Source organism: Equus asinus, chromosome 21, assembly GCF_041296235.1.
Source record: "Equus asinus isolate D_3611 breed Donkey chromosome 21, EquAss-T2T_v2, whole genome shotgun sequence".
Taxonomy (NCBI): Eukaryota; Metazoa; Chordata; class Mammalia; order Perissodactyla; family Equidae; genus Equus; species Equus asinus.
Window position 1 is genome coordinate 25,112,076 of NC_091810.1, and position 27,345 is coordinate 25,139,420.

General features: G+C 35.9%; 1 protein-coding gene across 5 annotated transcripts in view; it reads right to left on the bottom strand.

Moving 5' to 3' along the window:
- Positions 1-27,345, bottom strand: part of CNTN4 (contactin 4) — an 878,916-nt gene that overhangs the window by 716,208 nt on the left and 135,363 nt on the right. For 4 of the 5 annotated variants that reach the window (XM_070492801.1, XM_044754900.2, XM_070492796.1 and 1 more), the window contains one exon: positions 25,210-25,250. The exons of the other annotated variant lie outside the window; for it this stretch is intronic. The gene's annotated coding sequence lies outside the window, so the exon portion shown is untranslated. The remainder of the gene's footprint in view (positions 1-25,209; positions 25,251-27,345) is intronic. 5 annotated transcript variants of the gene reach the window in all.

Sequence of the window (27,345 nt, forward strand, 5' to 3'; positions counted from 1 at the left end):
TAATAACATTTTTCATGATTAAAAAATTCTTTGATGATAGCAAACTTAGAACCACACTGAAATACTGTTTTGCAACCTGTTCACCTGTTTTTTCTGCTTAACATCTTTTGGAAATGTTCTCGTATTTTCAAATATTCTTCAAAAATATGGTTTCTAGTAACTTTTTAGTATTCATTGAGTAATATACTAGTTTTTTAACTATTATTTAGGTTTTTTTTTTTTTTTTTTAAGATTTCATTTTTTCCTTTTTCTCCCCAAAGCCCCCCCGGTACATAGTTGTGTATTCTTCGTTGTGGGTTCTTCTAGTTGTGGCATGTGGGACGCTGCCTCAGCGTGGTCTGATGAGCAGTGCCATGTCCGCGCCCAGGATTCGAACCGACGAAACACTGGGCCGCCTGCAGCGGAGTGCGTGAACTTAACCGCTAGGCCACGGGGCCAGCCCCACTATTATTTAGGTTTTTGATGTAGAAAGTAATTACATGACACGATTCTGAATTTCAAAAGTTGTTTACTGAAGAATAAAGCTCACAAAGTGATATAAGGTGAGATTTTCAAGCTAAAGATACACTTTATAATACTTAGACTCCAATAAGCCCTTGCTGGAGGAGGAAACTCACCAAGTGACTCTGCTGTGGATGATCTGATGCCCATGCTAAGAAGCACTCATATAAACACAATAATCTAGGAAGAAAAAGCCTAAATTGGCTATCTACCTATAATCACACTATTCTTTTCCTTAATAAGATAATCTAAATGATGATTTTCTTAGTAAAATAATAATGGTGAATAATTACATAGCGCATTACAAATATCAACTCATTTCATCTTCATAATCAATCTTTGATGTAGGTGCTATTATTATCCCTATTTAACAACTGAAGAAGTCGAGGCAAAGAGAGGTTACACAACTAGAGAAAAATAACTCAGCGAGTAAATGCAGAGACAGAAATTAAACTCAGCACACTGGCTACAAAATCCATGCAGTTGTCTTCAAAATTACGAGCACATCCACAAAATATGAGGCTCATTCAAGAACAAATTCTTATTTACTAGGAGGGCTAAGATTAGAACTCAGGTATATACAGGTGTTCTTTCCATTCACACTCTCCTCTCTCCCAGCAACAACAAAATTATCTGGATAAATAAGATTATTTTGTCTTTTAATTAAAGGGGAAGGGGAAGAAAGACACACTTACTTGTCCATGTTTCCGGTGACTGCAAGTTAAGTCTAAACAGGTTGATTATATACAGACATAAGCAAAACAGTTTACAGAAATGGCATAATTTTTTTCTACCATCTACATTCTTTTCGTTACAATATATCACCAAAAGCAAATGCACTAAGAACTTCATAAGAAGTGGCCTAATTAGCATTCAGATTTCTAAAAAGAAAAACAGAGATGTCAACCTTAGAGATAATTCTTTAGAAGAGAACAGACACCTCATCCTACAGACCTAATACTTGACATATGTAATAATGCTGATTTGCATATAAACAGTTGTACTTCAGGAGGAAGCTAGACTATGAGAAATGAGTACAACAGAAGGAACTGAGCCCTTCTAGGACCCTCCAAAGGAATGTAATTATCCTGTGGAGTTCTAAGGTTCATTTTCTGTCATGGTACACTTCAGTTGTCCTCAAGCAAATTACATAGTTAATGCTAGAAAATGACCACAAAGAACCATATTCTTTCTCCTCCTTGACATGGTGTCTGAGCATAGACACAATGCACATGAAGAGACCCTACCAGCAATCCTCCTCAGAGCCATCTGTGAAATATCTTTGAAAATGGGAGAACTGGGATCCCACAGGTCATAACAAGTACCCCTGTCCTCCACGCTTAAAGCTAAATGATGTGTTTACACAGGGTGATCCCATAAGCGTTTACTTCTCTCTGTCTCCAAACATGTAGGAAATAGCCTCACACCACCATCACAAACACACTCTTTAAACTGGCTATAAGAGAGGATCAGTAAGTAAACTAAAAGTCCTGGGTTCAAAGCCCTACCACAAACTATCTTTACATCTAAAAAACTGTCACTTAACTTGTCAGGGTCTCCATGTCATTATTTTTGAAATAGTCAGTTTCTTTTTCACTCCAGAAATTATAGTTTTAATATAAGCTATTACATTGTAGACACACTTATACTTTACTAATTTCAGAACCCCACTGGAGAAGATGTAAATTTTTTAAGGACCTCATTTTATCATCATCCCCCTAACTCTCCTAACTGGTTTCTTAAGGCAATTCAAATGGTTGATATAAAAAAACCCACAGTATTTACAGCCGCTGAAATTGTTCCTTTGGTGTTCTTCCCAGAGATGAACTAAAATGGTGCCATTTCCTGTTTGCCATTCTTAGTCTGGTGAGCTAATCAGCACACAGCATCCAGGATGTCTTTGGCTCTGAGACAGTGAACAAAGCAGCCGCTTAGAAATGCTGAAATGCATACTGTGAAATTGCCAAACTGTGTAAATTCATCCAGGAGAATCTATCTCATTTCCAGAATATAAATGAATTAATCAGTAGCCTTGCCACCCACATGTCAGAAACATCCCTGATTAAATTTAATGTAGTGAATTTGTGCAATCACCACCAAACTAACCATTGATTAAACAAAGGCCCCTGAGTGCTAATTGCTTTAATGTGCAGTTTATTTCTGCTCTTGTTTGAAGGGCACACCTCTGAACATTTTGTTAGTTTGGGGGACACATTCACATTTGGAATTCAGTCTGGGTATATTTCTTAAGGCAGCCCAGCTCTATTATAAGCAGGCCAACTAATGCATCAGACATTTAAAGAGGTGCTATTTAGTTAATCTGTCACGGTGGCACTAAGATTTCCCTACTACCTTGTGGATAGGTGGAGAAACCTGTTTATCACAAGATAATTAGTCACCTAATTTACTCTCTGCATGTATAAACAGGAGGGAAGCAACTGCTCCTTACCCTAGAGATAAGAGCTAAAGGCTGAAATATACCAGACTCCTGTCTCCTATATCCTACACATTTTAACTTCGGGCATAAAGTTATTTGCACGCACATGACTGATAAAGATGATAAGGGACTTACAAAATATATTATAAAAGACTGACATTTTTCAAGACCAGTTCTTTATTTTCCTCCCAGATAGATACAGATATAGATATAGATATATAGATCTAGAAAGACTACACATTAACTAGAATCTAATTCACACAACAAATCCACTTACAGAGACTGAGGTTGTAGTTTAACAGCAGTTCTGTCTGCATTTACTGAGTTCCTATTATACAACAGGTACTATATATAAGAATCAAATTCCTGCTCTCAAGTAGCTTAAAATTTAGTGGCAGTGGGTATAATATGTCTAGACTGAAAACGTCCCCCCTGGTATTTTCTCAAAGACTGTCTCATTATAAGTCCTGTGGAATCACGTTCATGTAAATACTGGATATTCAAAAGTAAATTTTTAGACTTAAAACAAAACTGAGCGTTAAATCTCTAGTCTTGATCCATAACGAATATATAGAATTGCTCTGTTAATTCATAGCATGAAGGTGGAAAGAAAGGGAAGCCTGTTTGGCCATAAAAGAGGCCTGGCTAACATTCTTTTAGACTTACAGAACATCTCTACGTGTATCATGGAACAACTGCTTGACTGCGCTTTAATACCAAACAGTATATTGAGCACATAATAAAATGTGTTCAGGCCAAAAACACTGACTCCTCTTTCCCTCACAGCCCACATCCATTCCACGAACAATTCCTGTGGACTATACCTTCAAACTACTGCTGCTACATAGCCAGAATGTGATCACTTCCATTGCTACGACTCTAGCCCAAGAGTCAATAGGTTCCAGAGGACACGATTACGATACAGAAATAATTAAGGACTGTTAGGTATGAAATGGAAAGCATTGGTCCCATGTGGCTCCTCATGGGAGTATCAAAACCAATAAAGTGGTATTTTTTTCAATGTACGTAAGACAATCCCATATTCTCCAACAATATAAAGAGCTACCTTAGGAAGCAAGGGGTGTTTTCACATAGTTGTTAAGGAATGTTTTAGAAGAGGGTCAGCATGGTCAAGTAAGAGTGGGAAAGTAGGGAAAGGAGATGGATTAGAAGATACAGTTCCATCCAATCCTGCAATTCTATGCTTTCAAATTGTCACGTTCTCATAAAGTTCATGAGTCACAGATGAGATAGAATTGTCACATATAACACACATGGCATGTTTATAATATTGTAGAACCGTGAAACAATATCCTATTAGAAATTGGGATGTAATTAAAATATTCCTTTCATTCCACATGAATCTCTCCTGCTGTGATTTGTATATATCATTTCAAGATTTCACAAACCAGCTGTGAAATTGCTGATTTGTCTCTAGTATGAATTTCTTTGTAAGGAAAGAAAATGGCTCTTGGAAATAGTCCTCTTCCTATGAGAAGAGGAGATATTTATGCTTCTTTTACAATCACATACAGGTCAATTCAAAGGAAACCTACATATTCCTTAAGTAAAAGGCAGTAACACATCAGGAAATGGTTCTTGCAGTAGCTGTTATGCTAAATATCTACACCCCACAGTCATGTTTGGCACAGGAGCCAGGAAAGGAGGTAAATGCTTTCTTTCAGACACAGGCAAAGTTCACTTGTCAGAAGCTCTTTACACTCTTGAAAGGGAAATTCCCCTGGCACCATCTTTGTTTCTTTGAGACAAGACAGATTCATGCCAACAAATGCATTTAATTCTTAATTGGATTCCCTTTAAAATTCTATAATGAAGTGGATCACACAACTGCTTGCCTATATTTGAAGAGCCATAAAAATAACTTTGGCAATTTCATCTTTAGTTCTAGTACCAGCAAGCCCATACTGTTGATATCTAAAAACCTCAAGCCAAGCAAACTACCTGAGTGTGGTGGCAGTTGTTGCTACACCAATGCCCTTCTCCTTCTGAGAGCTCTTCAGCAATCTTTCCAAGAAGCCTCCAATATTGTGACAACTCTAAAACATTCCAATTGGCAATGCTGTTCTTTACCAATGAATCATTTTGCACAGAAGGCATTATAAATTCTTCAGTGACAGTGCCCACTAAATGAAACATTTAATTAATTTGATCCAAGGACATTAAGTCTCCTTGTCTCAGAAGTATGACAGCCTCAATCACAACTAACAGTCCTCATTTGAAAATCCTCCAAGGGGACCAAATCTCCGTCCTTTGAGGATAGATTCGGTTTTTTTAGGAAGAGTCAGAAAGCTGTCAGAGCAAAATATGAAAAAAGTAGATTTAAAGAGAAAAATCAGCAGTGAAGAGAATTATTCCCTTATGTGTTTTGAAACCTAAGTCTGAAAGTCATTTCCAAAGAGGAATCCAAACCATGCCTTGATAAATGGTTTTATCACAGTTGCCAACATAAGAAAAACTATATTAATCTGACTACCATAGTTAGTACACAAGATATTCAATGGTTATTGAATGAATAAAGGAATGGTTGGGTATAATTGTTTTAAATTTTAAAAAATCAGTCTCATTTTCAGTCGTATTTCACATTTAAAAAAATACTGGGGCTGGCCCAGTGGTGCAGCGGTTAAGTTCACACACTCTACTTCAGCAGCCCAGGGTTCACCGGTTCAGATCCTGGGCACAGCCCTAGGCAACACTTGTCAAGGCATGCTATGGCAGGCACCCCACATATAAAATGAGGAAAGATGGGCACAGATGTTAGCTCAGGGCCAATCTTCCTCAGCAAAAAGAGGAGGATTGGCGGTGGATGTTAGTTCAGGGCTAATGTTCCTCAAAAAAAAAAATACTCTCTCTCCATGTACATTTTCAACGAATATTTATTTATTGCTTTAGTGTTACCAGTAAGTTAAGACTGATAACATAAAATTATTTTATTATACTAGTCCCTGCGCACATGTGGTTCACAATCTACTCAGCAATATTATATTTTTAAATGTAGGATATATTAAAATTAATGTTTATGAGGAAAATACTGCTAGTCTTCTTTTCTTCCATAAGACAGAAATTTTAGCTGGGCACATGGCCACAAGAATAAGAACTATATCAGGGCTGGCCCAGTGGCGTAGTGGTTAAGTTCACATGCTCTGCTTTGGCGGCCCAGGGTTCACCAATTTGGATCCCTGGCATGGACCTACACACTGCTCATCAGGCCATGCTGTGGCTGCATCCCACATACAAAATAGAGGAAGATTGGCAACAGATGTTAGCTCAGGGCCAATCTTCCTCACAAAGAAAAGAAAAGAAAAAAAAGAACAGTATCTTCTAGTCTTCCTTGCAGCCACATTTGGCCATATGACTAAGTGCTAGTCCATGAGATTAACCAGAGCAGTTGTGTGGAAACTACAGGGAAATTTTCTTAAAAGAAAATAATTGTTCCTTTTCTCCATTATGTCACTTGGAATGTGCCTATGACACCAAAGCTCCACCTGCAATTACAAAGGCAAAGATGATGTATGACAAAGCCTGGATCTCTAACACCTTTAACACCACAGCCACTTTGCATTGCCTACCTTGACTTTTACTTTAAAGAGAAAAATCAACTTTTATCTCATTTAAATCTCGCTATTATGAGTCTTCTTTCTCTTGCAACCAAGTTTAACGCTACCTAATATAGTATGAAAAAGAAAGGTTATTTATTTAAAGTTCCAATGGGTCTAAAGGGATAGTTGTCAGGAAAATTCCTGAAAAAAAATACACTTGCAAAATAAAATAAATACGAAACTACAAAAATATTTCACATCTTTGTACACCCCACATTTGAGAACCTCAAAAATCTTCTGGGAAGGAGAAGGACACATGATAAAATTCTCATTTTACATAAAAGAACATGGCGCAGAGAGGTTATAAGACAAGTCCAAGCTTATAAAACCTACCCTTCTTTTCACTCAGTACCTAAAGAAATTGCTTGCCTTACTCCAGCATGAGGATTTTTATTCCTTTACATAAAATTGCTAAAAAGTCTAAGTGGGCTCCAGCATTTGTTTTGTAAGTCAGGAAAGTCTGTAGCACAAAATAATCTGAAAAAAAAAATGCTTTTAGTTTCCTGAATTATATGATGCAGATGAAATTGGAAAGAAAGAGAAAATTATCTGGAAAAATTGGTCCAGTTGGGGATACACAGCAGAAAACAGATGAAGCATTTTAGATATCTCTCCTACATTACTTTATATAGCGTGAGTTTTCAATAAATGGAAAGCGTCATACAGAAGGGGTTAGAAATATATTTGCAATTTTCACATTAAAAGTGAAGGAAAACATACAGGGAATAAGAAAAGAGAAAACTCTGAATCTTGCTGAGGAATAAAAATGCATTTTACCAGCTGGAGAAAGGCCTGAGTAATAAGCAGAGACAAGGTGATTTGTGAGGAAAGTTGCAAAAGGCACTCTAAGATGGGAGAAGAAAAATAAAATGAAGACGACAGCATGTTTGGGACTTATTGGGCAAAAATATAATCACTTTCAACATGCATCCCACACACAGAGACACTCAGGCAGATTTATTTAATCAGTTCTGACAATAATAAAAAGTAGTATAAATGAAAGATGTCCAGCTATTCTCAAGGTACACAATACTGTCTGAAAATTAAACAACTAACTTTTACATCTGAGCAACACTCCACTGAAAGGAAAGAGCAATGAGGCGAGCCAGTCTTACACTATTTGCTCTATTCCATATAATTTTTGAACTATTTCACATTGAATCTCTGGAGCCTAGAAGAGGTGGTGTTGATGCTCAAGCTTCTATCCCAGATGGTAAATGTTGCAAGTTACATTAAAATAAAACAGTAGAAAATTCTTGACAGAGAAAAGGCTCATATTCTTCTCCTGGAGAGCTTTCTGAAAGCCCCATCACCAAAGTTCATAACATAAATAATGTGTAAATGTCATTTTAATAAAATCTCATATATGAATATCAGCAGACTTGATAATAACAGCAGGAGCAATAACATGCTCATACCATAAAGATAAGACAGCCTCAGAGGATTTTTAGATTTTTACTCTGTGAGTAGCAGACAAACCAACACGTAGGCTTTTAAATTTAATTGGCACCCTCTACAATCTCAATTCAACAAAAGAAACATAGCATAAATGCTCTAACTCTAAATAATAACTTCGAGTCACTATTAGCACCAAATACCACAAATAAGAATAACATGCAATAAACCATGCAGGAAAAAATTACGGATTTTTCTATCTCCAAATGTGGTGTGTTCATTTATTTTGACAAGTGCAATTTAGTTTTAATTATTCATCATATGAATATGCTGCAGAATATTTCATAAAGAAATGAAAACTTAAATCTGTAATGGAAAGTCCTATTAACAAGCAACATTATATTAAAAATTTGCTTAGAACAATGCAAAAGCAAGAAATTTATAGCAGGAATCGAGATGAGTGAACTTTCACAATGCAGTAACAGTAGGAGGACAACTATAGTCCCTAATGTCTATGCACTGTTTTTTCTTCTGCCTGCTTGCCTCATCCACCACAGTGAATTTTTAGTGTTCTTAAAGCTCATCCTAATAATACCTTGAATTTAAAGAGTGTTTTGAAACTTACAAAACATTTTCACATTCATTATCTTAATTTAATCCAAAGGTTTAAATTTTGCTTCCCCTGGGAGACAAAAACTTGGCAATGTCTAAAGACACTTTTGGTTGTGATAACTAGGAAAGTACTACTGGGTGGAGGCCAGGGATGCTGCTAAACCTACAAAGCACAGGACAACCTCCTACAACAAAGAATTCCCTGGCCCAAAATGTCTATATGCTGAGGTTGAGAAATCTTGATTTAATCCTATAGCTACATTATCAGATGAAAGGAAAAGAACTGCTCCATTTTGGGACACGAAACGGAGACTCAAACCCTCTCTAAAGTATATAACAAATTGTAACTACGGCCACATATCTTCCTTCAGTGTATAGTTCATAAAACAATACACAATTCCAATGACCTGCAGAAAATGTGGGAAAAAGCTCAGTGACCAAAACAAAAAAGCTTGAACATAATAAGAGTGAAGTGCCTAGAAACACTGAGACAAACAAAAAAGAAAAATCAAGTGTGGCAAGAAGGGAATTATCTGCAAGTACCACACTGCAACCAAGGGGAAGAAAATCAAAGACACCAAGATTTGAATCCCAGGTCTGCCACTCACTCAACAGCTGCAGACTTTGGGCAGAGCACTTCACATTTTTAACTCTGAGCCGAGTTTGCCCAACTTGTAATATGATTACAGCTAAATGAGAATTCACATGAAAAGCTCTTTATAAAACATAAGGCACTGTCCAAATGTTATATATTATTAACATTAGAGAAAACTTTCACTGACCTCTCTCTTCTCCCTTATCATTTGGTTACTGAACTCCTAACTTGTGTTCACAGACTGCCTAAAAAAACTCGGCTTATGTCAAAAAGCAAACATATGGCCAGATCCCATAAAGATGTGGGGAAAGGGGGATGTATGTAGAAAACTAGTTAAAAGCAGTAGGCCCGAAGTCTAAAAGTCTGAAATTTAGAGAAACTAAATAATCAGCTTATGAGGGCAAGAGAGCTTTGGGTGTATTCAACCTGCCTCCACTTCCTCATTTGGATAATAATACCTGTGCCTCATAAGGCTGTGAAAACTAAATGAAATAATAAACGAAAAAGAACAGCATCAGAGTACACAATAAATACCTGCCATGATATTAATAACATCCATAACACAATATATATATTTTTCTGAGAATTCTTATGTCAAGCAATGCCCTGAAGGCCTGGGAAATAGTGGTGTATGAGATGGAAGAGGACTGCCCTCATAAACCTCACATTTAAATGGGGGAAATGAGCAAATCAATATATGAATAACATAAATAACGGAAAATAAAAATTTTAAAAGGTCAGGAACTCAGGCTTTAGACATGAGGTGGTAGTTCAAAGTATCTGTGAAGCAAAAGATTAGAGATTCCAGAAATGATCTGAAAAATAGGCTGTGTGAATGGAATTATTAAATACAGGATTTGTGTTCAAAGTTCAAAGGAATTCAGGAAATCTACAGCCAATTATAGTATGGGTGGTGGGTTCACAAACATGAGCAAATAAAATGCATCCAGCAGGAGTAGCTGATTTAAAAGGTAGGGAAACGCTCTCCAGTTGTTTTCTTAAGCAATATTTCATCCTAAAATAAAGTATTTCATCCAACAACTATTTAGGCCTACTTCTTACAAATTAGGAAGCAAAGTTCTAAATACTTTTTGAGGCGGAAAAAATAAGACAATCTTTGGTAAAACTCAATGAAACTTCTTAAATCAGAATAGCCAACAGTAATAAGACATATATCAACTATGCAGATATAATTGAAATGTTAAATTAATAAAAAATCTTGGCACATTATGATCAAACTGATTCCATTAAAGAGGAGATTAATAGTAGGAAGTTGCATTCTGTTTCAAGGAAATAATCTAATTAAATAAAAATTAGTGAGCAGAGCTCTTTAGCAGTGAATTTATCAAAGGATAGATAAAAGAAATTCTAGAATTATGGTATATATCATGTGGCAGAATATTTATTGTTTTGCTTTGTTTTGTTGACTAAAACATTACATCATCACTTTTTAATTTCTGATCTCACTTCTCATAAATACCATAACATCAATGCCTATCAAAAATAATTTTTTTAAATGGAAATAAGCCACTTCTATCTGCAATAAAGTTACTGTTCATCCTAATGGAGAGAAAAATAAGGCAGCAGGGATGGAAGTAGTTTAAACACTTTTAAAAACACTGACAAATGGACCAAATTTTGCAATATGCTTAGAACAATTACATAGCACAAAGTACACTGGAGATCTAGAATTATCTCATCACCTTGATCAACTTTAATTAAAAGGAAGACAAACTAGTAATTCTAGACTCTAGGAATGCTCTTTGGATCTTAAGTTACTATTTGCAATGGCCATTTACATTACTGAAAGCAATCATGCAACTACTAAAACTCCAGGTTTTTTTTCTTTGTGCTTTGCATATATTACTTGCTATTCTTTCATGAATATAATAGTCTCTAAAAGACAAAAAAAAAATTTAGCTTAACTGGCATAAAAGGTTAAAGACTAAATGAGAAGACAAAACAAACACCCAGGCAAGCAAAGAAATAATAAATAGTTTTCAAGACAATCTTCTTTTCTGAAGTCTTTAAATAATAACAGTATTGATGACTTCAGAAAGAACCAAATATTCTATAATACTTGCAAAAACAAACCACTGGATCATCAAATATGTTATCAAGCCTATACATACTTAAAAGGATTCAGCATTTATACCACTTTACATAAGTGTGTGAGTTAAGTTTCCTAGTGGATGGGCTTTTAATCATCAACCACCTTAAGTCTATAGTTTAACCCAGAAAAAGAGGAAGAGAGAAGTGGTAAAATCAAAGTAATGGTCCATGATTTCACCATTATTGCAAGTAAAATCCTCTCACTTTCAATGGATGTCTTCCAATTTTTTTTATCCTTTTTCTTGTTCACATGTATGGAACATAATTAATGAAAATGAAAGAAAAGTAAGGGAAAGGAAGAAAGTAATTTTTATTTTTATTGATATATAATTCCTGGGAAATTCTGGAAATATGTTTAGGAAATTTCAAGTAATATCATTTAATAAAGCAATATAAGGTCCCAAAAGAGATATATAAAAATGTAATAAAAGTGACTTAAAGACTTAAATGTTTTGCTGAAGATCCATTTGTAAATGAAGTCCATTTTATTTCCAATGGGACTTAATATATTAAGTTATAATCAAAAACTTTATCAAGAGTATTTTTACCACTCAACTATGTTGGAATGAAAAATAAATTCTGTCATTTCATTAGAGATTATCAGTTTTAATATCTATAATCCCGTCATTCATTAAGTCAATACGTATCTAGCACCTACTATATGCAAAACAATATTCCAATTCCTATAAACATGAATGTAGAGTATAATAGAAATCATCACAGGTTGCACTGCCATACATACAGTGCTGATTTGAATTAGGTTAGGCCAAAATAAAACAAATAAAATTAAATCAATGAAACTGAGTTTGATGTACTCACTCTCCTAACAGCTGTTTTTTATAATACAAAATAAATTGTATGGAAAAGGAATATATTAAATAGACAACTGATTAAAATGGCAAAACAGCCTTTCTTTTTAATATTTATGCTGCACAGAATTGCTTCAATGAAACAACACCAACTTTATTTTTCAATGGAATCTATGGTGTCTAATGTACAGAAATATATGGAACCTGCCTACATAATATATTGTGTATTAAGAAAAATAACTAGTACTAATTCAACTTTCAAAAATAGGACAATTTCTTTTTTGCCAATGTACGTCATCCTACTAGAAGAGCCTACATAATATTTTATAACTAGGGCTAAATTAAATAACAATTCATTTCCTTGCTATCCAAGAATACCCAAATGTAGAAATGACAACAGCCCTACGAGGAAGTGGAGGGAAAGACAAATTCATTCTTTCTTTTCACTTTATTACCCAAGTCTCCACAATGACTTTGATTACGCAAAGACATATTTCCTAAGGGACCATTAGTGATGTAGCCCTGAGAGTCCTGTTTCCAAACTTTGACCTCCAAACATGAGTAATAGTGTTCAGAATCAAATAAGAACACAAAAATTCAAAGAATTGAGGAAAATAGATCTGAATAGATATTCTTTCATATATTTGGTACCCCTTAACTTTGCTCTTATTTTAAAAAACTACTTTGGGGATATAATGTGAATGGATTTTATTAGCATTCCTGGAGCAAATATTTAGTATCCTAGATGGCCATGCGCAACTTCCCAAATGTTAACTGATGCTATTACAAATTGCTTGTGGCATATTCAAGGTGTATCAGGAAATTAATGACAAAGCTCAGAGGACATAAAATAGATTTTAATAACTTGTCAGGAGGATCATTGTTTCATTAGCCTCTTTACTATGGTAAGGAAAGACATGCCCATTTGGAATTCTGAGAATATTTAGATAATGACACTGTGTAAACAGGTGACAACACAACACTAATATTATAAGCAGAATTTCTCTTCCTCAGATTTACGTGTAAAGTTTTCAAGTGCCTTTACTAATTATGCTTTTAAAATAATCTCTTCTCTTCCTCCACTAACCAGAATTAGAACAAAATCAACGAAAGGTTCCATCCTAAATTACTAAGCATTATACTGATGATTGAATATCATGTTCTGGGTTTCCATGATCACTGTCTACTTTTGTCCCCATTCAGGACCTGGTAAGATTATAAGAGTTACAACAGTTATACCCTTTGGGGGATAACATTTAGTATGTTTTAAATATGGTTACACAGTCCAAAACCAAATGAACATGCAAATAGAGTGACACAATGTAAATTTCTTCACAAGTAAAGTTTCCAAAATAGTTTGGTTACTTTGATTTCCCACTATTATCATAGAATCACCTTTAATTTTAGAGCTCTCAACCATCATAACCTGAGAAGTAAATAATGATAAGAACAGTAATTAATGATAATTAACAATAATAGTCTCTGAGGAAGCAGAATTCTGAGATAGACCCCAAGATTCCTGCCCTTGGTGTACCTATCCGGTACAATCCCTTCCCTATTGATGAGGGTGTGACAGTGACTATGATGGATTTCATTCCCATGATTAGACTACCTTACATGACTAAGGCATTTGGGATTAAGGTCCCACATCAGTTGGCTTTGAGTTATTTGAAAGGGAGATTCTCTTGGGTGGTCTTGACCTAATCAAGTAAGCATTTAAAAGAGACTGGCTCTCTTTATAAAGGGAGAGATTTGAAATGGAGAAACTGTCCTGCTGTTATGAAGAAGTAAGCTGCTGTATTGTAAGGTGCTTCTGAGGGCACCACGTGGCAAGGACCTGAGGGCAGCTTCTGGGTGCTGAGAACAGTCCTAGCTGACAGCTAGCAAGGCAAGAGGCCGAGATCTCAGTCCCACAACTGCAAGGAAATGAATGTTGCTAGCAATCTGAGGGAGATTGGAAACACATATTTCCCTAACTGAGGCTCCAGATGAGGACACAGCCAGCTGACACTTCAATCTTAGCATTAGGAAACCCTGAGCACTTAATCCAGCTAAAACATGCTGGACTCCTGGTCCATGGAACTAAAGATAATAACTGCGGGTTATTTTAAGCTTCTATATCTGTGGTAATTTATTACATAGCAATAAAAATCTAATACAGATGTACTATCATATATCGAATATTTTGTAAGACTTTGCTAGGCATTGTGCTAAGTTTTATAATTATTATCCCATTTAATCCTCAAAAGAAATTTTAAGATAAATGCCATAACCCCATTTGACAGATGAAAAAGTAAAAGATCACAGAGTAAACAACTTGCTTAAATCCACACAACTAATATGGATGATAGCTGAAATTTTAATCTGATTTTAACTGTAGAGACTATGCTCTTAAACACTCTGTTCTGTTCTCCCTGAGAGCAAGAATACTGAAGTCATGATTCTACAATCTGAGTTCAAATCTCATTTTGCTGCAAATTAGCTGTGCCACTTAAAGGAAAACACTGACTCTCCCTCCGCCTCCCTAGCCTTGTCTATTAGTTGAAGGGTAGTATATCCTCTTAAGTCTTTTCAAATCTAAACGTTCTCTCATGAAATTAAATCCTTCTACTTTTAATTGACCACATAGGAATATAGTTTTATGTAGAAAAGTTAAACTACAAAGGCCGGTGATAAGATGCCTTATTTTGTCAAATGAGCCACCTTCTCTCTATGAGACCCAAAACCCATGTTGCAAACAACATTCTAGGGGCTGGCCCCATGGCCCAGTGGTTAAGTTCGCGTGCTCCACTTCAGTGGCCCAGGATTTCGCTGGTTCAGATCCTGGGCGCGGACAGGGCACCGCTCATCAGGCCATGCTGAGGCAGCATCCAACATGCCACAACTAGAAGAACCCACAACTGAAAATATACAACTATGTACCGGGGGGCTTTGGGGAGAAAAAGGAAAAATAGAATCTTTAAAAAGAAAAGAAAAGAAAACAACATTCTTCTGCAGTGCACAAATCCCTGGAAAGGGACTAGGAGATACAAAGAGATGGCTTATTTTAAAATCCGTTTCTGGCACATATCCCAGCTAAAGCAGGAATTGAAAATTATTCAAAATCCCTCTGCAGGGATCTTGAAAAGAATAAAATATCTAAAAGCAGAACTCAGTAAAAATGCTCATTATGGGGGCTGGCCCAGTGGCGCAGTGGTTAAGTGCGCACGTTCCGCTTCTTGGGCGCCCGGGGTTCACCAGTTCAGATCCCAGGTGTGAACATGGCACTTCTTGGCAAGCCATGCTGTGGTAGGGGTCCCACATATAAAGTAGAGGAAGATGGGCACGGATGATTAGCTCAGGGCCAGGATAAGGTATAAGTATGTTCCTGGGTTCTTCTTAAGAAAATGTCTATGGCAAAGGTCTATCTCTGGGTCTGTGAGGGGAAACCATAACCACAGTGTGGTGGGCAAACTTTTTCCACTATGTGACTGTCAGGGTCTCAAAGTTTTGTTTGGTTGATTTCTTTCCAGCTCATTGGATCTCATTGGCATGTTCCATGACCCCCTTCTTCTCCCTCCATTCAATTCTTTGCCCCATCTATGCTGTTTCAACTGCTCTTCTCGTTTGTGCCTCTTGTAAACCTCAACAAATGTCTAAGCTTGACCCTGTGAGCTAGATCCTTTTGCCCAAGCCCAACCAGTTCTTCAACAAAAAATAAATGAGTCTATCTTCACCTGTCATCTGTTCTCTCTCATAAGCACTTAACTTGCCTGGGAAACAAATAACCTTTGTAGTGGTGAGATGACATATAATTGGTGTCTTATCTCATTTCAGAGGTCTTGGCATGATTGTAATCATGCTGACTGCATTAGATTCCTCAATGTTCCATTTCGGTCCATGCGTGTACTCCTTCCCCTCTCCCTCACAAAACAGTTCATCAATTCCTCTAAATAGTGCTGGTGAGAGCAGCTACCTATATCTTGGTTATTTAAGGCCCTCTAAAATTTTTTTAAGGTGTTTTATTCAACACAGCAGATGATTCTGCTTTCAGTAGCTAATATTTTTAGTCCCATTAGAAAACTCCCTATGCATTTGGAGGATCCAAGAGAATATCTTCAACATCTGTACCTTAGGTCTTTCATTCACAACCTAATTTCCCCTTTATAAAAAATCCTCCTCCTAAAGTTCAGCTGAATTTCAGCACATGAAGACAAGACCAATATAAACAGGATACAACATGCTATTTTATGTCACCAGGAGAATACATGTTTGTTCTGCCACTTTAATGGGCTTTTCCCTTTACAAACCCACCAAGTGGCTATTTTCAGTATTAACCTAAGAGAGTGCTCATGCTTATCATCCAAACTTCCAGATATGATGAATGACCGAAGCAAAAAACACATTTGTTAAGGAAGCAGCCCATATAAAGCTTGCAAAGCTTTGATTGATCATGTTTACCCAATGGATACAAATGTTACTGGCCTTTAAAAAATATTTGGGAGAGTTTATGCTTTGTTTTCTTTCCCTTTCTGAAAATGGCTTTTTCAGAACAGCATCTGCTCAGGCTTCCAAAATGGAATGGGATGGAATAGCAGTTATCAGTAATTTTGTATAAACAAAATTGATGCCTTTTTTCTAGAATGTGATGAGGTATAAAAATGGCCCACCTGAGAGTAAGCCCTCAATGTTCCACTTCGTTTTCAAGAGCTGTTGTCTGTATTATTTGTGTATCTGCAAACAAAATCCGTCTGGGTTAATAAACCAAAAAGCTTGAGTATGGCTCTGGAGCCAAACATTAATTAGCTTTTTAAAAACATCTTGAGTCCATTATTTAGTCCTCTGTGTATAAAATAAAGTCTAATTCATTCAGCTAACCATTCAACAATTACTAATTGCATACCTATTATGGGCCAGGAACTTTTATAGGTTCTTAATCTATAGCACTAAACAAATCAGGTTCTGCTCTCATGTAGCTTACATCCTACCAGGGTGATAGACAATAAATGAATAAACATACAACACATCAGGTGGTGAAAAATCCCATGTAGAAATGAGAAAGAGCAGAGGAGGTATAGATACTCTTCTAGAGATGACAATCAAGGAAGATCTCTCGGATGAGACATCTGAGCAGAGATCCAAAGCAGGAAGGGACCATGCCATGCAGGCATCTAGGAGAAGAGCAGCCCAAGGAAGGCAACAAGTGCATATGCCCTGGGAGACTTGAAGAGAACTCTGAATATTCATGTGTGCAAACATTCTTTGAAGACTTTAGTAAGGCACTGTTATTATCATATATTCTAAGTATCACACTTTCTGCCACTTCCCTAACTAGACATGGGTCATTATTTGTTCCCCAAAACATAACTCACCATGAGATGACACTTTAAAGCCCAGAATAACTGCTGTCACTCAACTAATATATATGGAGCCACTTAGAATCATTTGCCCCATAGCTCAGTTATAGAGCCATTTTATCATAGAGAATACAGTCCTTAGCAATTTCCCTTTTGATCAAAAAAGATACCTAATATGACAAGAAATCTCTAATCCAGACTACAACATCAGCCAAAGCAGAAAAATAGCAATTTCCCTTGCAAAACTGATTTTAAACTATCATCATCTGTCATCATCATCATCAATCACAAGCAGCAGCTGCTTTTGGCAGCATTATTTTAAGTCCATATTTAGCTAGATGACAGCTTAACCTTCTTAGGGAAGCAAAGTAATCTCTCCTTACAACCTCAACCAAGTACCGAAAAGCAGATTTGCTCTAATGTAGGAATTGGTTTTCATCTGATTTCATAAACATGCAATGGCATTTGATGATTTAATAGATCTTTGGATTTTTCTTTTGAACATTCAACACTCTATCAGGGCTGGTGAAGACTACATAACTCAAAGATTATTGCAGTCATATCAGCAAAGAACTTATCAACAGAATTGACTTTGTATGATGGCCAGGTAGAAAGGCAAATCTACTTTCCACAGAAACACTTACATAACACTTGCCTAGAAAACACTTGCCTAAACACATGGAGGAACACAATGTATTTATGTTTTGCATGACAGGCACATTCCTTTCCCCATTCTATGCTTGCACTTAACTGATCCCCTCCACTTGCTGGTCACATTCATGCCCCAAGACTTTTCATATCTCTGCGTTTATACTCACACTACTTACTCAGCCTACAGTGACCATCCCCACTATCTCTATAAATTCATATGCCAACCATAGTCACTGAGCAAAAATTCAATGCCAACCCCTTCCATAAAATTCTTCCTGGAACCCCAGAGAGATGTAATTTTTGCCTCTTCTGAATTGCCCACTGACTTTCTCTATACCTCTTTTGGGAACTCATCTTGTATTCTACCTTGTATTAGAGTCATTTATTGTATCCATCATCCCATTTCATAATTTTATGATGAATAAAATTATTTGTGGGCAATTATAATAGCAGTGTATCTTTTTATTTACTAAAATAGTCTTCACATAGTACACTGTTACAAAGATATGTGGTGAGTTAACAAATACTACACATACTAATTATGCTGCATCTTCAAACCAATATCCTCAGTTAAAAATGTGTCTTCCATCATTCCCAGCATAGCTAAGGGCCAGAATCAAAATACCTATTTATGGAAGCTACTTAAAGCAAACATCAAAAACATCAGTGCTATTATTCAAAAGAAATTTTACACAAGTAATGGCAAAAAATATCCCCATTAAAAGTTTCCTTTCAGCATAAGAAGTATTGTGAAATCCTTTCCTCATGATTCCCACAACTGCTAGCACACTGCCTTCATGACAATTTGTTGAATGAATAAGTAAATGATTGCTTGATTATGTGCACTTTACTATATCTCAGACGAAGAATGCCAAAAATTCTGGGGGGGAAGACGGTTGCAGGACAAGAAAGTCCAAGATAAGCAGAGTACAAGTTGAACTACAGTAAACTGAAAGAAAACAGATCATTGCTGTTGTTCAGCAGAATCCTAACGGAAAGTATGAGGTTAAAAATCCTATCTGCACCTGAGAAAAATAATTAGGATCATTGATATTCTGAAAAACTAACATCCAGAAAAGTGTTCATCCAAGAGAATGTGACAGTAAGAGTGTGAGAGCGTGAGTGAGAGTATGCACACTCACACAAACACACACACCTATCTGTCTGCCTGGTGCTAGTGAAGTTGGAGTAGGGGTGGGAGGCAAAGGATAATTCTCAAAAAGCAACTCTATTTACTACTGGGATATAAGTATTGATTCATAAAAAATATGAAAATTTCAGCATAGCTAGACAGTTTAAGATTAATGATAGAATACCTAGTTAAAGGTAGCTGAGAGGTATATCATTTTTCATGACACAGGACCAATGAGAGTCAATAAAAGGAAATATTAAGTTAAATTTAGAACTTTTCACCACACAATCATTTATTTCTCTAAGAGAAAAATACGTGCACCCATTTTTATTGTTTTAAACTAAAATGCTAAGAGTTTAAAAATACGTACATGGTACTTTTCTAAAAGTCAGTGTTCTAACTATTTTCTTTTGCTGACTTCAAAGTCTGTACTTCTAAAGAATAGCTAGAAGAGTTTCAATGCAATATGAGCTTTTGGGAATTAATTATAGCAGGGGAATCACACTCAGAGTCAGTGTATACACTGTCAATTTCCTTTTCTGGAAATCTGAGAACCATCACCTGGGAACCTAACTATTGTTATATTCCCCAACCTGTTTATCTTATTCATCTTCATATTGCCAGATGATCTGGCACAAAGTAACGGCTACAAAGTGTTTGTTAAGCTGTGCTAAATACTACATCAATGTGTCCATTTTGCCCAAGGTTCAGCTTCTGAAAATGGCAGCTTAAAACCACAAACAAACAAGGGAATCTCTCAGCCTCAATTTCCTCCTTAATAAACTATCATGGGTTTATCTTCTGTTAGGTCAGTGACTCCCAAAATATGTCCTGGGTATCAAAGGAGTAGGGGAAGTGGGTTCTATCTTCAGACTATGTGAGCACTGCTACTTGAAATGGTAATAGATTTTTAGCTGCAGGACTTCTCAGGGTATTTAATATGGAAACATACATTGTGTATATTATCAAAGATAGATAAACTATACATAGTGCTTCTCAATTTATTTGACTTCGGAATACATTTTAATTACAATATTGTAGTGGGTTGGTCAAACTTTTTCATACTTTAAACATTCAATATCATGAATTACAATGCTTTCAGCTTTGTTTCCAATATTTTCCTGCAGGCAACTAATTAGTCTTTTTAATGTGTAGTCTTTTCTTTTCTCCCCTGAGGAAGATTAGCCCTGAGCTAACATCTGTGCCAATCTTCCTCTACTTTGTATGTGGGTTGCTGCCACAACATAGCTGCTGAGTGGTATAGGTCAGTGCCCAGATCCAAACCTAGGCTGCCAAAGCTGAGCACGCCAGACTCAACCACTACACCATGGGGCTGGCCCCAGATTGCATAGCCTTTTTGAACATACATCTTAAGGAATGCACGTGACAATGATTCTTTATCAAATGAGAGTTTGAACAATGACCTCACATGTGAAATCCTAAAGGTTTTAAGAATAATGCACTTAGAAATCTCAGAACATTTATTTTGCCTTTATTTTTGAGAAAAGCTTTATCTTTTACTTGTCCACACTGAACTACTCTATGTGTCTCATCCATCCCATTTTGTTCATTTATTCATTCAGTAACCACCATTAAAACCTCAATATTCTCTACACATGGGCCTAGAAACTGGTCATATAAGACAGATACAAGGATTCCTGCTCCAACAGAGCCCCTTGTCTCATTCCAGAGAGAAAAATATAATAACAATAATAATTCAGAGTAGTGGTTGCTGACATAAGAAAGGGATACAAATAGTTACAAAGTAAGGTCAACTTTGTCTTGGATAGTGAGAGAAAGCTTCAAAGCAGTAAGCTCTAACAGAGGTAGGTCCTAAAAGAATGACTTCACCAAGCTTAGGAGGACAGTGGATAGAGGAGAATAACACACGCAAAGAGAGAGAATAGCATTTGCTGAGGTGTAGAAGTAAAAAAAATAGAGAAATTTAGAGGATTGAGGTGATGAGGCAAAAGGTAGATGGCAGCTACCTTGCACAGGGTCTTGCATACCAAACCAAATAATTTGGTTGAAATATTTTAAGAGGAAATGTTACAGATCAGAGCCTTCAAATTTTCCATCTTTTGTTTCCAAATTACTGCCATATATGGAAATGTCCATGTGAGTAGATCTGGACTGAACTGCATATGTGGTTAGCATTTTTAAGCTCCTCTGCTACTGGTGAGATGATGATGGCCTGAACAAAGCAGCAAGTGAATTTATGATGCCCTATATAATTATTCTCCTTACAGTTTTTACTCTCACAATGCTTACTACAGAAGAATGGGTGATAAAACCAGGTCTCTCTTTACCCATACCTTGTAACCATAATAGAGTACAGGAAGATTTAATCTAGTATTCAAGGACAGTGGTTTTTCACCTCTACAGGTTTAAATGATACATGCGATGGTGCATGGATATGTATTTTGAACCTACAATCTGCCTTAAACTTATTGGAGAGTTGCTTAAAAAGAATCTCTGAAGCCAGCCCCATGGCCAAATGGTTAAAGTTCTGCTTTGGTGGCCCAGGTTTGCAGGCTCAGATCCCGGATATGGACGTAACCCACTCATCAGCCATGCTGTGGAGGCATCCCACATACAAAATACAGGAAGATTGGCAGAGATGTTAGCTCAGGGAAAATCTTCTTCACACATACACAAAAAATAAGAATCTCTGTTCAGGGGGGTGGGTGCCCAGTGGTGTAGTAGTTAAGTCTGAGCACTCTACTTGGGCAGCCCGGGGTTCGCAGGTTCAAATCCTGCACACAGACTTACACACTGCTTGTCAAGGCATGCTGTGGTGGTGTTCCACATACAAAACAGAGGAAGACTGGCATAGAAGTTAGCTCAGCGTCATTCTTCCTCACCCAAAAAAAGAATCTCTTGGGGGTAAGCCCCATGACATAGTGGTTAAGTTTGGCACACTCCACTTTGGTAGCCCAGGTTCCCAGGTTCAGATCTCAGGTATGAACCTACAACACTTGTCAGCCATGCTGTGGTAGCATGAAAGATAAGTAAAATTTTGACAGGTAAGGACAGGAAGAAAGGGAGGTCTCTGACAAAGGAAACTGAATAAAAGAAGGCAGAGAGGTAGGATCAAATACTGGGTGAAATAGCAAATGATAAGTAGCAGGAGCATCAGGAACATGAGATGATGGTTAGAAAAACTGAAAAGTCATCTTGGGGATATTCTCAGTGCCAGCATTACAACTATCTACCCAGTATCTGGTATACTTAGCAATAAAATGTGGGTAATGAAAACGGAATTACTATACAGAATAATTATGATATTTACAACTCTTCTAATTAGTATTAAACTGGCCTCTGAACATAAGTACACCTACGTGTTCTTTTTAAACATTCATATAATTTCAATAAGCAACACACAAAGAATATCCATTATTTTAATTGTTTATTTTTAAATATTTCCCCTAAAATTTGCTTATACTGATTTGCATTCTTTTGAAGGGTAATAACACATTTATCTATTGCCTTTGTCAAGGACATCCTGAAAACGACCCTTTGCCATAAAAAGATATTTTTACTAATGGCATATAATCAAGCATGTTCCTCAGTAGTCATTAAAACTTACTGCAAATATTCAGCAGCTATGTAGCAATTAAAAGAAAACAATGAAACTGATTTCAAACTTTAATGCCTGTGATGTGTCTCACAAAACCCAGAAAAAGAATTCCCTATAAAAAGATAAAAAATATGTAAAGAATATTTTATTCCCATTTGATTTACAAATGTTTAAAATATACTTTTTAATATCTGGCACTCCATGATAACTAAGTCTTTTTAAATGCAGCTAATATCTTAATAAGCTTTGCTGTTTGTCATTACCATTTTTGTAGATGAGTTATATATTTTTCTCTAAATACTGAATAACTAATCTTTCACGTGTAGGCTGATCCATATAAAATGGATACTAACTTATCAGTTTCACCTACAAAAATGACAATATTTTAGATTTAAGGTAACAGATTAAAATCACAGAATCACAGAATCTCAGAGTTGGAAAAACGGTCAGAGACATATAGTGGATTCTTTGGCCTTTTCATAAAAATCCCCTATAGTATAAAATAGTAGTCATTTGATATCTGCTGTTGGAATGTCGGAAATAAGGAGCTTAAAATAATACATGAATGGGAACAAAAAGGAGTACTCAAAGCAGAATAAACCCAATACTCAAACAGATCTGAATCATTCTTCATATTCACCCACTTCAGATAAATATTTCTCTTTTAAATTAACGAAAGGAAAAAAGACACATACCTCAAGCAAATATCTAACCAAACAACATAAAAGGTAGTAGAACATCATTTAGAGTTTTTAAATGACCAGATTAAAGAATGTGAAGAATTTACTACCTAGACTAAAAATATAATGCATTTATTTCTCTAATTCCAAACAAAAAGAACTAAAATTAGCATTCCTAGATAACACTCTTTCACCTAAGTAGCTTGGAAGAATCAAGTGAATTATTCAAATCTAGAAAAGGAAACCTCTAAGAAAATAGATATTTTAATGCTCCTCAGCCTGCAACCTATCCAGGAAGAGAGAAATCAGATAAAAGATAACCTTGAACTAACAAGGTTATGAGGGATTCTTTCAAAATGAGTCAATCCTGAGTCTCCATGTCAGGTAGAACAAAAGGGCATAGAGGGGAAGCCTGCCTTCCTAGATCAACTCTCATCCCAAAATTCAGCAAGAAAACAAGAACATTACTGACTAAACAAAGAATTACTTATACCCTTCTAATGTCTGACCCCGATAAATGAATTTTCCTTACCCTGTAACCTCTTAATATCAGTTTTACCAATACAAAATTATTCACCTCTAAACTTTAGCTTTTTGAAGTATGAAATGAAACAAAAATATTTTAGGGAAGAAGGAAGCTAAGAAATCATATGATTTAGCCCACTAACCATACAAATGAGGAAAGTGAACTTTAGGGAAACTGAATTGCTGAAGATCCACAGCTCCTGAGAGCAAGATCAGTCTCAAAAGGCAACTCCAGAACCCCTGGGTCACTACTGTTCTAGGTCAACACTGCAGGACCATCCCCTATGTTGTAACTTGATCATTTTTGCTATAGGATTGGGTGGTACATGTGTCTGTGCATGTATCTGTGTGTAGCTTAGACAGGCACTAATACAGTTAAGACTCAATTTTATACTGATTAATTAATCATTCTTAAACGGTCAGTAATCCTTTTTAAGTCTAAAGATCTTCCCCATAAATTAAACTCTGTAATGCCACAAGATTATCTGCAATTGGGTGACCAAATACAAAATACATTATTATCACAGAATTACCAAAGTATAAATTGTTAAAACAAGCAAACTAGTAATTCTCCAGCATATGATGTATGCACTAAACCAGAAGGAGTAAAGACCAAGAACTTTGTACAAAATATAAAAGCATTAGGTTGAATAATCAAAAAAACGATTATTGAGAATTTTTGTACTGAAAACAGAGCCAACTGATCACTAAAAATGATGAAATATAAAATAATGTTTACAGGGGGAAGTTAGGTTCCAAAATGCACATTTTGGTAATATTAGCATTTAACATAGCAAAAGTATAAATTTTATGAAAAATACCAAAGATTTATAGCCAGATAAATATCTGAGGGAAAACTAATAAATGCATTACATATTATGTTTAGTTATTCAAATAATAAACGTAAGATAGTTAACTTTCCTTCTTTGAAGAATGTACAATTTTAAAATACATTGGAAAAATGAGATTTAACAATAAAATTTTATTTGCAGATGAATTTAGTGGGACACAAATTATATTTAAAATCACCGATGATCTTATAGTTTAATATAAAATCCATTGCTACTGCTTTCTGTATATATTATTTACATAAGACAGAGCTATAGATTAATTTCATAACTCATAAGGAAAAGCAGTTCCAATTAATATTTTGTACAATTCCTAAATATAATACGTACTTATGTAGTACACAGACATATTTATTTATTTACATAAAATGGTACATACCCCCAAATATGTTACTTATTTCAGGTTCAACTGCACATCACCTACAAATAAAGAAATAGATTTTAGAACAAAACATAAACCTAGACTTTTTAAAAGTAGTTAGTTGCATTCCAATGGTATCACTGGTTTTAGAGAAAACAGTCTCAATGGGAAATCATGTTAGAAGAAGTTCTTCTCAATGAAATATAGAGGACCTGCTTTATCATGAAATTCCTTAATCTGTGTAGTAAGTTACCCTGATAAGCAAGAAAATTGTCACAGTAAATCTATGAAAAAGGCTTACAGGCTGATCTATATCTAAATATCTGAGATGAAAAAGAGATACTAATACAGTAGTATGTTCAAATAAGCAAAATTAACTATCTGATTTCATATGAAAGTCAAAACTGTCTCATTTCAAATTAAGGGATAAATTTCATAAGATCATAAAGAGCAACGATTAATATTCATTCCCTATAAAGTACATGAAAAATCCTCCTTTATTATCATTTCTTTAAAATCATTGCCAAATTTTTAGATAAGAATTAAATTGAAATCCAACTTTTAAAGATTAGATAAATTGTGTAACAATTACAAAAAATTTAAACGGTATGAGGGCTATTCAAGTTTTACAAATCCTCCACTTTTCTTACCCTCAAAAATTTTCCACTAAAGTTTTCTAAATTTAAACTCCAGGTGATACTGATGATAGTTTACACTTAATGCAAACATATATTTACCTTTCTATGACTTCTATATTTTGTCTTCAGACTCTTTTTTCTGAGGTCCATACCCATGCAGCCAATTGGCTATCTGACATCTCTATTTGGGTAATCTAAAGGGACGTCAAACTAAACAGCTCTGAATACAAACACCAATCCCCCTCCCACCCCAAAGGTCCACTTCCCAGCACTGGCAGTAAACGGCACCACCATAATTCACCCAATTTCAGAAGCAAGAAAGACAGGAGTCACACACAACTTCCTCTCTCTCTCACCTCTTATAAGTAGCCAATCCACCACTTAGTCTAGACCATTTTACTTCATCCACATGTCTCCATCTCTGCCATCGACTCTGCCCCACCCCCAACCTACCATATCTCTCACCTGCAATAGCAGCAAGAGCATTCTCATTGCATTCCTTCCTGACCCCACCTATCCTTTCCCTATCTATTAGCTAGTATAATCACCCCTCCCCACCCCAACTATCTCAAGATGCTTCAGTGTCTTCCCATTAGTCATAGAAAAAAGACCCAAGTTCTTTAATTGGCCTACAAATCCCTGCATCATCTAACCTTAGCCAAATATTTCCAACATCTCATCTTCCACCATCCTCCACCTTGTTCTCTGCACTCTAGATATACTGAAGTGTTTTCAGTTCTTGAAATTTGCCATGTTCCTTCCCATTTCAGGGCTTTTATACATACTATTTCTTCTTCCACCCACTTCCCACTTCCACCTATTCATTCTGGAGATCCCCACTTAAACTTTACTTTCTAAGAGAAGCCTCCTCTGACACCCTAAGTCAAGTCCTCATAATGTACTATACTCTCACAGGACAGCATTTTGCTTTTTCAAAGCGTTTATCACAGATCGTCTATGGGATTATGTGATTTATGACTGTAGCCCTCACTGAACTGTAAACTAAAGGAAGGTAGCATCTATGTTGTATATCCTCAGTGCCTAGCATAGAGCCTGACATCCAATATATACTAGTAGGTGGAATTAAAATGGATAAATGAATGAAAATGATAGTTTGGGGTATATCTTTTTTATATTCCATTCATACCAAAGCGTGTTGGTATGAATGCATGGTATGAAAGCATGTTGTATTCCTTAGGAAAATACTTAAAATTATTTCTGAGCCCCCAAACAAAAGGTATAAGGTCCAATAATGACTCTTATAAAATGCTAACTGCTTTTTGATGACTAAAACAAAATGAAATTATTTACTCCCCACATGTAATTCAATAAATGAAACATAGGAGATGTGGAATAAATATGTAGAGAATAAAAGAAGTTATTTTATAGAGCTTTACCATTTGCAATATGCTTCCAGATACACAATCTCCTTTGAGTATTAAGTCTAACACTTATTGAGTACCTACTGGTATTATCTCCAGCTGACAGAAAGGAAGTAGGGTAAGAAAGGATCAGT